We start from the raw sequence: 15,045 nt of genomic DNA on the forward strand, positions 1-15,045 counted from the left end.
GACGTAAACTCTTCTGTTTAATTATTTTCTGTTTGACGTTTATTCAGCTGTGTGAAAACCCCAGAGGAACCCTCCCAAGGGATTAATAAAGTTACATTTTATTTAATCTAATCTAATAACTTTAATCTCAGCCAAACCGATTTAGTCACGAACAAATAAAACACTGAAAAAGCCAAACAATAACATTTTTAAGTTATCAAAGTGACTATATCATGTTTAACCCGAGTAGCGAAAGACCGTGGGGGTTTGAAAACGATGTTTGGATCGGCTCAGATATTTGAAGTTTACACAGCTACATTCTCACCTGAAAATATATTAAAAGTTTTTTTGCGACCCAGAAAGAGAAATAAGAGTAATATTAAAACTAAGCAGCTGCCGCCATTGTTGGAAACTGGAATTGGCTGGGCCGCACTATGAATTCTGCGATATGGTTTTTCAATTTTGCTGTCCGGCTGGAAAATCGGGAAAAATTCGGGAGAATGGGGGCTCCGGGAGATTTTCGGGAAGGGCACTGAAATTCGATGTTCTCCCGGAAAAATTGGGAGGGTTGGCATGTATGGTTGTGGCAACATCACTAACCTTGTCAAACACCTCAGAGTAAATCATATCACAGAATATCAGGAGCGTATGGTGAGGCGAACTTAAGAGGAGGAGAGGGACAGGTGCTGCTAGGGCGAGACAGACGTCTCTCACGGAGTCCTTTAGTGCTGCAGGCAGGCAAGGTGTTCAAATAGCACAACTTCAGTTTTTTTATTTCTATATGATGAACTCTGCATTATTAAGTGATAAGAACAAGTAATCTGATGTCCTGTAATCATTATGATGCTGTAATTTGAGATACAATAAATGAAATAAGTTTTTGTACAAAGTATCGGTATCGGATCAGTATCATCGATACCACCCTGAATATTACTTGGTATCGGCTCGGAAAGAAAATCAGTGGTATCGCACATCACTACTGAACGACATTGACCGAAAGTTCTTTTCAATATGGCTGCCCTTCTCGAGCGACTAGAGAGCACATTTGGAGAAACTTGTCAGTAAAACGGAACCTTCGTTATGTTTATTTTACAAAAGCAAGTATATTAATATGTTGCAGCCAGGAACTTCTTTTCGAATGCGCTGTTGTGTTAAAAAGCACAGACCCAGGTGGTGAATAGTTGTTCGCTGTTGTTCGCGCTCTTTTTTCAAACATAGATTATGTTGTCAGTTTTACAGTTTTAACAGATTAAAACACAGTTTTAATAAGAATCACACATAAAGAGAGGGTCTTAGTGATATTTTAACGACCCCTTGCCAACGCAAGAAAGTTTTCACAACAGCAGCCTCATTGTTCGGCAGTTTTTTTTTTCTTCTCATTAGCATCGTTCAAAAGTGACTTAGCTAGCAGTGGCAACTTCTATCTAAAACAATTAAAAGTAATACCCAGATTGAAATATAGCAAGGTGTTGTATATTTAGTGTGCTGATAAGGTTTTCAGTATTTTTATTTTTTCTTCCAAGGCTGAAGACCGAAGACAAAAAGACCGAAGAAAAAAAATTCAGACTGCAAGTAATTTCAGGTGGACACAGTAAACACAGGTGAGTTGAAAGATCTATTGAAGAGTCCTTTCTTCATGGCCATTAAAACATTTTTAGGTTAAAAGACCTGTTTTTTTAAATCATGCCCCTGCTATGTCACACTGAATCATGTTGAAAAGATATATTTTCATGGCTCCCCCCATTACCATTACCTTGTACTTCTTTCTACCAGTCTATTTTATTTTTTGACATTAACATCTTAAATGTACCCCGCCAGTTTAATTATTAATAGCTGTGTTAGTATTTATAATGCATTTTTTTTATCATGTGCAGATCTACCAAGGGTCAGTGGCACAGTTCACCTTTTGTGGTAAGTTATAACACTTCATATGTGGTCACATAAGTAAGTTGTTTCATCAGTTGTTCAGTTCTTATAAAATAATGTTGTATAATTGTACCAAATCACTGAGGATACATCCAATGTGTAAATCCCAATCAACAATTTTACTGTGATATTCGCTCGTGTTTAGAGAATCTCCATTATCTTGGTTACTGAGTTTCCATTTTTGTAGGGCCAAATTTGTATTAAAAATTAATATTTTCATATGATGTGAAATGACTCAATCATTTTTATTTTTTAGAAGAAACCATTCATTAAGTCCCTTAACTGTGGGACTTAATGTTAAGGTGCAGAGTTCATATATTGACAATGATAAATTTAACACAAATTAAAAGTTTCACCGATAAACACTCAATTTTTCCTTGCTTTGAACCCCATGTTCTATATAGATTACAGCTCTGATCTGGAGAACACTATTTTAAAATACTGTGTAGGATTTTTGTCAAATGATTAAGAAACAGGCTCTTTGGCATAAGAGACAGAAATGTTGTGTCTTAAAAGAAATGTCTCCAAAATTTTGTAGTCTGATGTCATGCAGTTTCATAAACATGTATTCTCCCCAAAGAATGACACCTGAAAACTTTGTGTTAAATTAACTTTTCCCTTTTTAGGAGGCGCCTGATATCAACGTGAAACGCACTGCAGTGCTTCCTGCTCTTCCTGTATACCTGCAGGAGGAGGACCCAGAATTCTTTAAGACATGTAATGTAAGTGTATTTTTGCATCACTTAGATTCTGCCAGTGAGATAAAATGCCATGGATTTTTGGGGATTTTTTTAAAATACAATTTAATACCGTAGCAGCTACCAAATTGTACAAGCAAAATACCCTCTCTTTAGAAAACCCTCACACACAAACACACACAGGTCAGAAGCAGGGCAAAGGCGTATCACAGCACTATGGCTACGCTGCAGGTGGCCCCAAAACCAGGCTGAAGTCAAGATTTAGTTTCTTTTTGAGATAAAGTCATGAAATAAAAAATTACTTTTTTTTTAGAAAAATAACAAACATACAAATTATGTAATGCAAGAAGCTAACACGTTAATGTACATTTTTCAAAAAAGTAGAGTACCCTAACTCATTACAAAGTAACCCACTACACTGCTGAATGTTTTGCTAGACTACAGGTCATGCTTGTCACATTCTCTCAAACCAACCTTACTTATTTAATTGGGGCGATCGTGGCTCAAGAGTTGGCAGTTTGTCTTGTAATCGGAAGGTTGCCGGTTCGAGCCCTGGCTCCGACAGTCTTGGTCGTTGTGTCCTAGGGCAAGACACTTCACCCGTTGCCTACTGGTGGTGGTCAGTGGGCAGCCTCGCCTCTGTCAGTGTGCCCCAGGGCAGCTGTGGCTACAATGTAGCTTGCCATCACCAGTGTGTGAATGTGTGTGTGAATGGGTGGATGACTGAATGTGTAAAGCGCTATACAAATACAGGCCGTTTACCATTGATACTGTGTCTATTCCAGGCGGACGCATTGGATGAGTCAACCCTCATTGACATTCCAGTTGCCCTTCTCACAGTGGTTACCGACGGCGCTTCCCAGTGCAGTCCATTTTACTTCCTCAAGCATGGCTGTTGTGGTGAAAGGCGACTAGGTGATGCGTGATATTCCCAGATTTGCAGATGCATTTGCTGTATTGTTTGGCTTGATCTATGATCTGCATTTAGACTACCCCAGGAAGCTCGTTCACACATTTACCTTTGTCCAAAATATCTTCATGGGGCTTGATGCCTAGTAGGCAGGGGTCTGTCGTGAACGAAATGGCTCTTAGAGCCGGATCTTTGACGTGAACGACGCGAGCCGGCTCCTTATCGCGAGCCGTGTTTTTTTTTTTTCTTTCTCTCAGCCTCTCTTTTGCACTTTTTTTCTGCTTCACTCAGCATGCGAGCCTTGTGCTTTACGCTGGGAAGAGGGGGGAGGGTCGGTAGTTACACTCAGTAGCACAGGAACAGAAGTTGAGGTTACTCTATTCCGTAACCCCCGTTCTCTGATAACATGAGTGAGGTGTCTCACTATGGGGAACGCTCTCTCAGCGTTGTCCTCAGAAGCCTCTATATCATTACTCCAGCCAGTATTGGCTGGCAGTCGTGACGCTTGCGTCAGGGAGGGGCCACCCTCCTCCCTATAAAAGGGTGTGACGCAGCGTCACCCGTCATTCAAGATAAGCTCACCTCTTCCTCGTGTCGTGCAGTGAGGGTGATCTGGTGAGACACCTCACTCATGTTATCAGAGAACAGGGGTTACGGAATAGAGTAACCTCAAGTTCTCTTTCAAACATTCGTTTCGGTGTCTCACTATGGGGATATGCAGACTCCCGTATTGCCAGATAAGCCCATCTGAACGACTGACTGCCAATTTAGGAGGTCTCGTGGGGACCCACACTTAACACAGTGTGGGCTAGAGATGGTGCAGTGACATCCAACCTGTAAAACCTTGCAAAGGTCATCTCTTCTATAGAGACACCCCTAAAAAGGGCCCAAGAGGTTGCCATCCCTCTGGCAGAATGAGCACAAAGTCCCTCCGGGGGGAGGGGGGGGGGTTATAAGCCAATTGGATCGCCTCAACAATCCAGTGGGAAATGCGTTGTTTGCTAACGGGCTTGCCAAGATGTTTTTTAGCCCAGGAAACAAACAGCTGATCTGACCTCCTGAAAGCCTTTGTTCTTTCTATATAGGTACATAAAGCCCTAACTGGACCGAGAGCATATAGGCGCTCCTGCCCGAGGCAAATCACACACGCATCATGTGTATCTGAACCTGAGTTTTTGCAACCGCAGGGGCGAATTCTGGGCAGCGGTTTGCAGTCTGCCATATTAAGGAAGCTTGGTGTAGCTAGCTTGGAACGGCTGGACGGCTAACGCTGATTTTTTATTTATTTTTTTCTTCTCTCGGTCAGGTAGCTATGGTGAGCTAGTATGACCTAGCTAGTGTGGTGGCTAGTGCTTGTGCTACTTGGCTTGGTGACCGTGTGTAGCAAAGACAGTTAGCTTGGTCAGCTAACTGTTGTGCTAGGTGCGTGGTGGCAGCTAACACACTCTCCGACCTGGCTCTGTGGTGAAGGGCAGGCGACTCGAAACGCGAGCCGTGCTAGCGCCCGGTGACCAAGCTGTTAGCTTGCTTGCGTGGACAGTTAAGCTAGCACTTATGTTCACAGTCAGGAGAGATGAGGTTTCTAAGAAGCGAGAAGAGGAAATTGAATTACGGGTGACGCTGCATCACACCCTTTTATAGGGAGAAGGGTGGCCCCTCCCTGACGCAAGCGTCATGACTGCCAGCCAATACTGGCTGGAGTAATGATATAGAGGCTTCTGAGGACAATGCTGAGAGAGCGTTCCCCATAGTGAGACACCGAAACGAATGTTTGAAAGAGAACAGGAGGGAGAGACTGTCAGCGGTGTGTGTGGAGGCGTGGAAGAGATGACCCAAACGCTGGACTCACGGTGCAGAAATGAAGAGGATTTATTGGAGGGAGAATGAATAAAGCAGGAACGATGGAGTAGCTGGCTGGCTGAAAGGCTGAAAGACTGGAAGAATGGCTGGCTGGCTGGCTGACTGACTGACTGACTAACTGAACATACTGGCGGAGAGACACATTACCATCAGACGTACATCAATGACACGACAGAGAACTGGTGAAACCGAGGAACTTAATACACAGGTTGAATGATGACAATGATTGGAAACAGGTGAGTACAGGGCTGAACATAATCTAACTAATGACACAGGAGACAAGCTGACACGGGGAAAAAACAGGAAGTGAGAACATTAATGTGGCGAACTAAACTGAACATGAACAAACTGAAATCACTGGGTCAACGACCCAGGAACCCTGACAGAGACAGAGAAAGAGCCAGGAACAACAACGTCACACGGCGGGCAACTGGACAGGCTGGAGGACGGCGGGCGACTGGACAGGCTGGAGGACGGCGGGCGACTGGACTACAGGGCACTGGGCGGGCAACTGGACAGGCTGGAGGACGGCGGGCGACTGGACAGGCTGGAGGACGGCGGGCGACTGGACTACAGGGCACTGGGCGGGCGACTGGACAGGCTGGAGGACGGGCGACTGGACAGGAGCAGACTGAGCTACAGGTGACTGGACAGGAGCAGACTGAGCTACAGGTGACTGAACTGACGGGGCTGGAAGCTGAACAGCAGGTGAGTGAACTGACGGGGCTGGAAGCTGAACAGCAGGTGAGTGAACTGATTGGACTGAAAGCTGAACAGCAGGTGAGGGAACTGACTGGAGTGAAGATGCTAAAGGAGGAACAGAGGTAGGCGAGGCTGACGACGGAGCGGAGATTGGTGTGGCTGATGGCTGAGCTAATGACTGGGTTACTGAAGGGGACAAAACTGCAGCCTGGGCTAATAAAGCTGGGGCCTGAGCAGGGGACACCTCAGCTAGCCTAACCAGTGACAGTGCGAGGGCGTGAAAAGCTGGATCAGGAGGTGGATGACGAGGTGAAGTAGCAGGTGGACCGGTTAGCTCTTCCAAGCCTCCAGGGAGGTCAAGCTGGGTTCTGGTTGCCCTCAGCCTGGGCGCTGGGATGGGCACGGAAGGTGGCTGGACACCAGTCACCCCCACCTGAGAAACAGAAGCGGGTGTGGAGGTAGACCGGGTCGCAGCTGCCCTCCTCCTGGGAGCTGGCACTGGTGTGGGCGTAGACTGGGCCCCCGTGCTGGTCGGAAATGGCTGAATAATGGGTGTGGAAATAGTGACGGTGTGTGTGTTACTGGCAGGTTTATTGGAGAATGTTCTGGTTTTTCTGCCACCACTATTTACAGTCTTTAGAGAAAAGCAGAAAAACTCTTCCCAGTCCACGTCCTCGTCTAGAAGGGAGACTCCTCATGAATCAGAAGTGAGTCTATGGTGCGTTTCAAGTGAGTAATCAGATGGTGAGTGCGAAAAACAGTCACTGGAGCTCACCATCGGGAGTGGCTGAAAGTAGTCCGTTTTATGGCAGCGTGTGCGCCGCTTTCTCCGGGAAGAGGCAGCAGGCGGGGTACACAGCCGAGCCTCTGGCACGGGAGCCTCCATTGAGCCGAGGTGGTAGGCGGAGCCGCTGTGCCATGGCGAGGTTGAAGGTCCGGTGAGTAAAACGGCTGGCGGGCAAGCGAGGAGCGGAGCAGCGGGAGAGCAAGCGGCCGAAGCTTGGCCTGTGACGCCCACTCTCCGCGGCGAATGCTCCGATGCAGGTGAGGCAGCAGATGGAGGACCGCGGCGTCTCCGAGGCCCGCCCAGAGCCAGACGAGTCCCCTCAAAGATGTGCTCCCTCTCTGAGAAGAGAGGGACCACCTGAGCTTCTCCGCCCAAATGGAGAGCGCTGCGTCCTGCCGCTCGTAAAGGTTCGAGTCCGCTGGGTCAAAAGCGTGTCTTCTCGGCACGGGTCGTGTCATTCTGTCAGCGGTGTGTGTGGAGGCGTGGAAGAGATGACCCAAACGCTGGACTCACGGTGCAGAAATGAAGAGGATTTATTGGAGGGAGAATGAATAAAGCAGGAACGATGGAGTAGCTGGCTGGCTGAAAGGCTGAAAGACTGGAAGAATGGCTGGCTGGCTGGCTGGCTGACTGACTGACTGACTGACTAACTGAACATACTGGCGGAGAGACACATTACCATCAGACGTACATCAATGACACGACAGAGAACTAGTGAAACCGAGGAACTTAATACACAGGTTGAATGATGACAATGATTGGAAACAGGTGAGTACAGGGCTGAACATAATCTAACTAATGACACAGGAGACAAGCTGACACGGGGAAAAAACAGGAAGTGAGAACATTAATGTGGCGAACTAAACTGAACATGAACAAACTGAAATCACTGGGTCAACGACCCAGGAACCCTGACAGAGACAGAGAAAGAGCCAGGAACAACAACGTCACATTAGAAAGGTATAGTAATCATCCACAACTATTTTCAGTTGCAGATTATAAAGGATTCAGAAAGTTTATTCATGCAGGCCCATATGACAGAGAATATGCATGTTCTTTTTGTTTTCATATTATAATTTATATTTAATTGTGTTGTGGTTTGCAGTGTTTTGTGTTGTTTATAATTGTTTGTTGTTCAGCACAACAGTGTTCAGTATGTTAGCTGTTATACTTTGTTGCGTTTGAAAATAAAAGTTGGGCTGATTTTAACATCATTACAAAAAGTGTTGTTAATTATTTTTAATCATATTAAGGTTACCACAAATTGTCTGTGAAGGTTCTCAGTCATCCAGGTCATCGTAGTCAAAGGAGTTTGCAAAGAATAGCGTCTGGACTTCTTTAAGTTGCTTGAAGATGTTTCACCTCTCATCCGAGAAGCTTCTTCAGTTCTAAGGTCAAATGGTGGAGAGTCCCAGATATAAACCTAGTGGGAGTAACCCCCCACAGAGGGACAAAAGGACCCCCTGATGATCCTCTAATCGCCTGAGCCAAGGTGTGAAACTGGGTGTGTGTCCCAATCAGCCAGAGTTTCGGGTGTGTTCATTGTGAAACCTGGCCCCACCTTATCATGCGAATTCCTGAGGTCAGATGGCCCAGGATGTGAGTGGGCGTTAAGGCATCTGGGAAGGGATCTCAAAACTGGATTATAGATGGCAGAGAGTTGGTGTCGTAAACCCCCGCCTCTGTTCAAAGATGGACGCTCACAGTGGACATAGATGGCTTCTTTCACTCCTCTTTCAAACCATCTGTCCTCTCTGTCCAAAATGTGAACAGTGGCATCCTCGAAAGAGTGTCCTTTATCCTTAAGATGCAGATGGACTGCTGAGTCTTGTCCTGTGGAGGTGGCTCTTCTGTGTTGTGCCATGCGCTTATGAAGTGGCTGTTTGGTCTCTCCAATGTAGAGGTCTGGGCATTCCTCGCTGCACTGTACAGCATTAGGGCTGCCACAAACGATTATTTTGATAATCGACTAGTCACCGATTATTTTTGCGATTAGTCGACTAATCAGATCATCATCCATTGGACGTACAGCGTACAGCTTATTGCACCAGCAGCATCTGCTCTTATATAACTATCATTAGCTTACAGCCATAAGTGTTTAAAGTGCTAACTAAAAATAAAGACAAGTTGATGGTTTATTAAATTTTAATGAAATTTGCAGATTGTTTCGGTGAAGTTTAATAAACTCCTTGCTATCTAAAATATAACAGGACACCGGAGTATATTCTCCAGCATCTCACACTTCTGATGATCAGCTGTCTGCTTGACATTTATTCAGCTGTGTAAAAACTATAACTTTAATCTCAGCCAAACCGATTTACTCAGGAACAAATAAAATACTAAAAAAAGCCAAACAATAACATTTTTAAGTTATCTAAGTGACTCATATATCATGTTTAACCTGAGTAGTGAAAGAGGGCGGTGGGTTTGAAAACGATTTGCCGGGAGTCTGGTGTTCTCACAGCTCTAGTGAGCCTTGCCCCCGCTAGCTATCGAGCTAGTGGGTAACAGACGTCTCCGAAAACGTCGGAGCGCTTTTGAAAATATGTGGTGTCTTGATAAACTGAGCAGATATTTGAGGTTTCCACATCTACATTCTCGCCTGAAAATATGTCAAACGTTTATTTTGTGACCCAGAAAGAATAATAAGAGTAATATTAAAACTAACTAGCTGCCGCCATTGTTGGAAACTGAGCAGGGCTGCGCTATGAATTCTGGGACACAGCTTCTTCTTCTTCGGGGTTTAACGGCAGCTGGCATCCTTGTAGATGCAGTGCTGCCATCTTCTGTTTCAGTCCGTTATTACACTCTTAAATACTACTACTTATTCCTGCGTCTTTTGGGATCTTTCAAAGCTTCAAACGACGCGTCGACTATTAAATCAGTCGTCGACGATTTTGATAGTCGACGTAATCGTGACTAGTCGACTAATCGTGGCAGCCCTATACAGCATACACCACATTGTTAAGTCTGTGTTTTGGCGTTTTGTCTTTCGGGTGAACCAGTTTTTGTCTGAGCGTGTTGCTGGGTCTGAAATGCACCGGGATGTCGTGCTTGGAGAAAACTCTCCTGAGTTTTTCTGATACACCAGCTACATAGGGGATGACAATGTTGTTGCGTCTGTCCTTATCCTCCCTCGCTGGTGTCTGGTCTTCTTTTCTGTGCCTCTTTGTCACAAATTGTTTTTTCATTTAGTTGAACTTGAAATGTTTGTCAGTAGGTAAACAATTAGTATTGTACAGGGTGGGCCATTTATATGGATACACCGTCATAAAATGGGAATGGTTGGTGATATTAAAGTCCTGTTTGTGGCACATTAGTATATGTGAGGGGGCAAACTCCTCAAGATGAGTGGTGACCATGGTGGCCATTTAGAAGTCGGCCATCTTGGATACAACTTTTGTTTTTTCAATAGGAAGAGGGCCATGTGACACATCAAACTTATTGGTAATGTCACAAGAAAAACAATGGTGTACTTGATTTAAACATAACTTTATTCTTTCATGAGTTATTTACAAGTTTCTCTTCGTTCATAGCCATTGACATGTCGAAGAGGTTAACACGTGAGGAGCGGATCGAAATTGTGTTGATATCTGGTGAACGCAGTAACCGGGTCATTGCTGCAGATTTCAATGCAAGACACCCTACGAGACCACCCATCTCCCATGCTACAGTTAGCAAACTGCTTGCTAAGTTTCGCCAGACTGGTTCAGTGTTGGATTTGCCAAAATGTGGACACAAGAAAATTGTCACTAGTGAAGAAACATCAGTGGCTGTCCTAGCTTCATTCAGCAAGAGCCCACAACGTAGCACTCGCCGCATGTCACTGGAGAGTGGCATTAGTCAAACATCCCTTCGGCGGATATTACCTACTCACAAATGGCACCCTTACAAACTCCAGCTACTGCAGCATCTCAACAAGGATGACCCAGATTGGCGCACAGAATTTGCAGAATGGGCAAAACAAAAATTGGAACAGGACCCTCAGTTCACGCAGAAGATTTTGTTCAGTGATGAGGCAAACTTTTATGTGAATGGTGAAGTTAACAAACAAAACCACTGCTATTGGTCTGACACTAACCCACACTGGATGGATCCCTCCAAGACTGTTGGAACAACAAAAGTGATGGTTTGGTGTGGTATATGGTAGGGCTGTTCGATATAACGATATATATCAGATGACGATATAAAAATGTCTATCATTTCATTTTACGCTATCGTTTGTTTCATGGTGTCGCAAAATAAACTGTTTACGGCAATATTTTTTCATCGTTTTGATGGTCACTGTAGTGGCTATATTAATTTCTTAAAGTTCTCTCTTTCTCTTATATTTAATATAACCACACTACGGATGGACAAGTGCCTGTTTTTATGCGTTTTGGTTAGCAACAACAACAATAACACCATCGCCTGTCCGCTTGTTTATGTTCCGCATAAACTTTTCACAATAAAGCTCAAGATCCTGTTGAGACTTTTCAAAATAAACTGAATCATGTGAAAGAGCAGATTATTTATGGATGAGAAGTAAAAAAGAGCCGCCAGGTGCTAAAAAATAAACCTTAGAATCAAACATTAGAACAGGCTTTTCCCCGCAGCACGCTGTGTAATAAATACTCACAAAGAAAACAGCGGCTGTTACAACTTATGTCTAAAAATGTATAGCTTCATGCATCTGTTAAAACACTCAACTACAGCTACATGACGTGCAGCTGGAAACGCTTCCCGCAAGTCGAGCTGCCCGAGATTCACAGAATTTACAGAAAATGTTACATTTTTGTGATTTATATCGCATTGACAATCCAACACAATGGGCAGCACATTGAACACATTTTATAAGAGGTCAGAAACTTGTAAATAACTCATGAAAGAATAAAGTTACGTTGAAACCAAGCACACCATTGTTTTTCTTGTGACATTACCAATAAGTTTGATGTGTCACATGGCCCTCTTCCTTTTGAAAAAACAAAAGTTGTATCCAAGATGACTGACTTCTAAATGGCCACCATGGTCACCATCCATCTTGAGGAGTTTGCCCCCTCACATATACTAATGTGCCACAAACAGGACTTTAATATCACCAACCATTCCCATTTTATGACGGTGTATCCATATAAATGGCCCACCCTGTAGAATGGGAGGGAGAGTCTTCTTCTTTTCAGCCCCTCTTCTGTAGAATGATCTTCCAGTTTGGACTGAGAAGACAGACACTATCTCTACTTTTAAGATTAGGCTTAAAACTATCCTTTTTGCTAAAGCATTTAGGTAGGGCTGGATCAGGTGACCCTGAATCCTCCCTTAGTTATGATTGCAATAGGTCTAGGCTGCTGAGGGATTTCCATGATGCACTGAGTGTCGCTTCTCAACTCATTTTTTCACTCATTATGCATTTATATATATATATATATATATATATATATATATATATATATATATATATATATATATATATATATATATATATATATATGTATATATATATATGTATGTATGTATATATGTATGTATGTATATATGTATATATGTATATGTATGTATGTATATATGTATGTATATATGTATATATATATATGTATATATGTATATATGTATGTATATATGTATGTATATATATATATGTATATATGTTCAGTGTTCCAACATTCGAAAGAAGGGACTGCTCTCACAGCTAGAGATTGACGAGGTACAACACAAATGCTACGGCAAGGAGGAGTCAGGACGCCAGGTCAGGGGGGAGATATCACCCCCACCCGAGATTGGGTACATAGCCCCAAGTGCGATAGGAGAAGGATCGTTGAGTGCGAGAGGAACTGACCTGAAAAATAGGATCATGGCCAAGCTTGAAACCTGGATCTCCCGTAGCCGGTTACCAAGATTACGTGAAGTACCCTCAGAAGGTCTGCTAGATGCTGTTAATGCAGCACTACGGACGATACCTACAACCACGATTACCGACACTAACAAGCTGATATACAATACGGCAGCAGTGATCAGTGAGATGCTTGGCTACAAGGGGCAGTACCCTCCATGGAGAAGGAGGCTAGAGGGCAAGATCAAAGTAGCACGGAGGGAGGTTAGCCAACTAACGGAGTTGCAGAAAGGTGCGACAAAGAAGGTGCATAAGACATACAGCAAGCTGTCCATACCTGAGGCCTTGGAAACTGCCAAGCAAAGACTCACAGCCTTGGCCAGCCACTTGAGGAGGTACACCAGAGAGATAGAAGGCAGGAGAATAAACCAGCTGTTCTCCACAGAACCAGCAAAGGTGTACTCTCAGTGGCAAGGGAACAATAATAAGAGAACAGCACCACCAAGGCTGGAGACGGAGCAATACTGGAAGAGCATATGGGAGAAGGACGTAACCCATAACAGCAATGCTCAGTGGCTAGTGGATCTGAGGGCAGACCACAGCGACCTCCCTGAACAGGGTCCCGTAACCATCACAGTGGCAGATATCCAAGAAAGGGTCTCCAGTATGAAGAGTTGGACAGCACCAGGGCCCGACATGGTTCACGCCTACTGGCTAAAGAAGCTGACTGCACTCCACCAGCGTCTGGCAGCACAAATGAACCAGCTGCTAGTTAACGAGAGACACCCGGAATGGCTAACCGAAGGTCGGACGGTCCTGATCCCCAAGGACCCCAAGAAGGGACCGGTCCCCTCCAACTACCGACCAATAACCTGCCTCAGTACTACATGGAAGCTCCTGTCAGGCATCATATCGGTTAAGATGAACAGGCACATGGGTCAATACATGAGTGGGGCACAGAAAGGGATTGGCAAGAATACCAGAGGCGCAAAACACCAGCTACTGGTAGACAGAACAATCAGCCGAGACTGCAAGACCAGACTGACCAACCTGTGCACTGCCTGGATTGATTACAAGAAGGCCTATGACTCAATGCCCCACAGCTGGATACTGGAATGCCTAGAATTGTACAAGATCAATGGGACCCTAAGAGCCTTCATCAGGAACTCAATGGGGATGTGGCATACAACACTAGAGGCCAACTCCAAGCCCATAGCACAAGTCACCATCAAGTGCGGGATCTACCAAGGAGATGCTCTGTCCCCACTGCTGTTCTGCATAGGCCTGAACCCCCTCAGTGAGATCATTAACAAGACTGGCTACGGATACCGACTACGGAACGGAGCAGTTGTCAGCCACCTCCTGTACATGGATGACATCAAGCTGTATGCCAAGAGTGAACGAGACATCGATTCACTGATCCACACTACCAGGCTATACAGCAATGACATTGGAATGTCGTTCGGACTGGAGAAGTGTAGTCGGATGGTAACAAAGAGAGGGAAGGTAGTCAGAACTGAGGGGATTGAACTACCAGAAGGCAACATTGCAGACATAGAGGACAGTTACAAGTACCTGGGGATCCCGCAGGCAAATGGGAACCATGAAGAGGCCGCTAGAAAGGCTGCAACCACCAAGTACCTGCAGAGGGTCAGGCAAGTCCTGAGGAGTCAGCTGAATGGTAAGAACAAGATCCGGGCCATCAACACGTACGCCCTGCCCGTGATCAGGTACCCTGCTGGGGTAATAGGCTGGCCAAAGGAGGAGATAGAAGCCACTGACATAAAGACAAGAAAGCTCCTTACCATGCATGGAGGGTTTCACCCCAAGTCCAGCACCCTGAGGCTGTACGCTAAGCGGAAGGAAGGGGGCCGGGGAATGGTGAGTGTCAGCACCACAGTCCAGGATGAGACAACAAACATCCAAGAATACATTGGGAAGATGGCCCCAACTGACCGAGTGCTCAGTGAATACCCCAGGCAGCAGAAACCCAAGAAAGAGGAGGGAGACGAGGAACCATCATGAAAGGACAGGCCCCTGCACGGTATGTACCACCGGCAGATAGAGGAGGTGGCTGATATCCAGAAATCCTACCAGTGGCTGGACAAAGCTGGACTGAAAGACAGCACAGAGGCACTAATCATGGCAGCACAAGAACAAGCTCTGAGTACAAGATCCATAGAGGCTGGGGTCTATCACACCAGGCAAGACCCCAGGTGCAGGCTGTGTAAAGATGCCCCAGAGACAATCCAGCACATAACAGCAGGGTGCAAGATGCTAGCAGGCAAGGCATACATGGAACGCCATAACCAAGTGGCCGGCATAGTGTACAGGAACATCTGTGCCGAGTATAACCTGGAAGTCCCGAGGTCAAAAT

This window comes from Aulonocara stuartgranti, assembly GCF_965226115.1.
Source record: "Aulonocara stuartgranti genome assembly, chromosome: 17".
Taxonomy (NCBI): Eukaryota; Metazoa; Chordata; class Actinopteri; order Cichliformes; family Cichlidae; genus Aulonocara; species Aulonocara stuartgranti.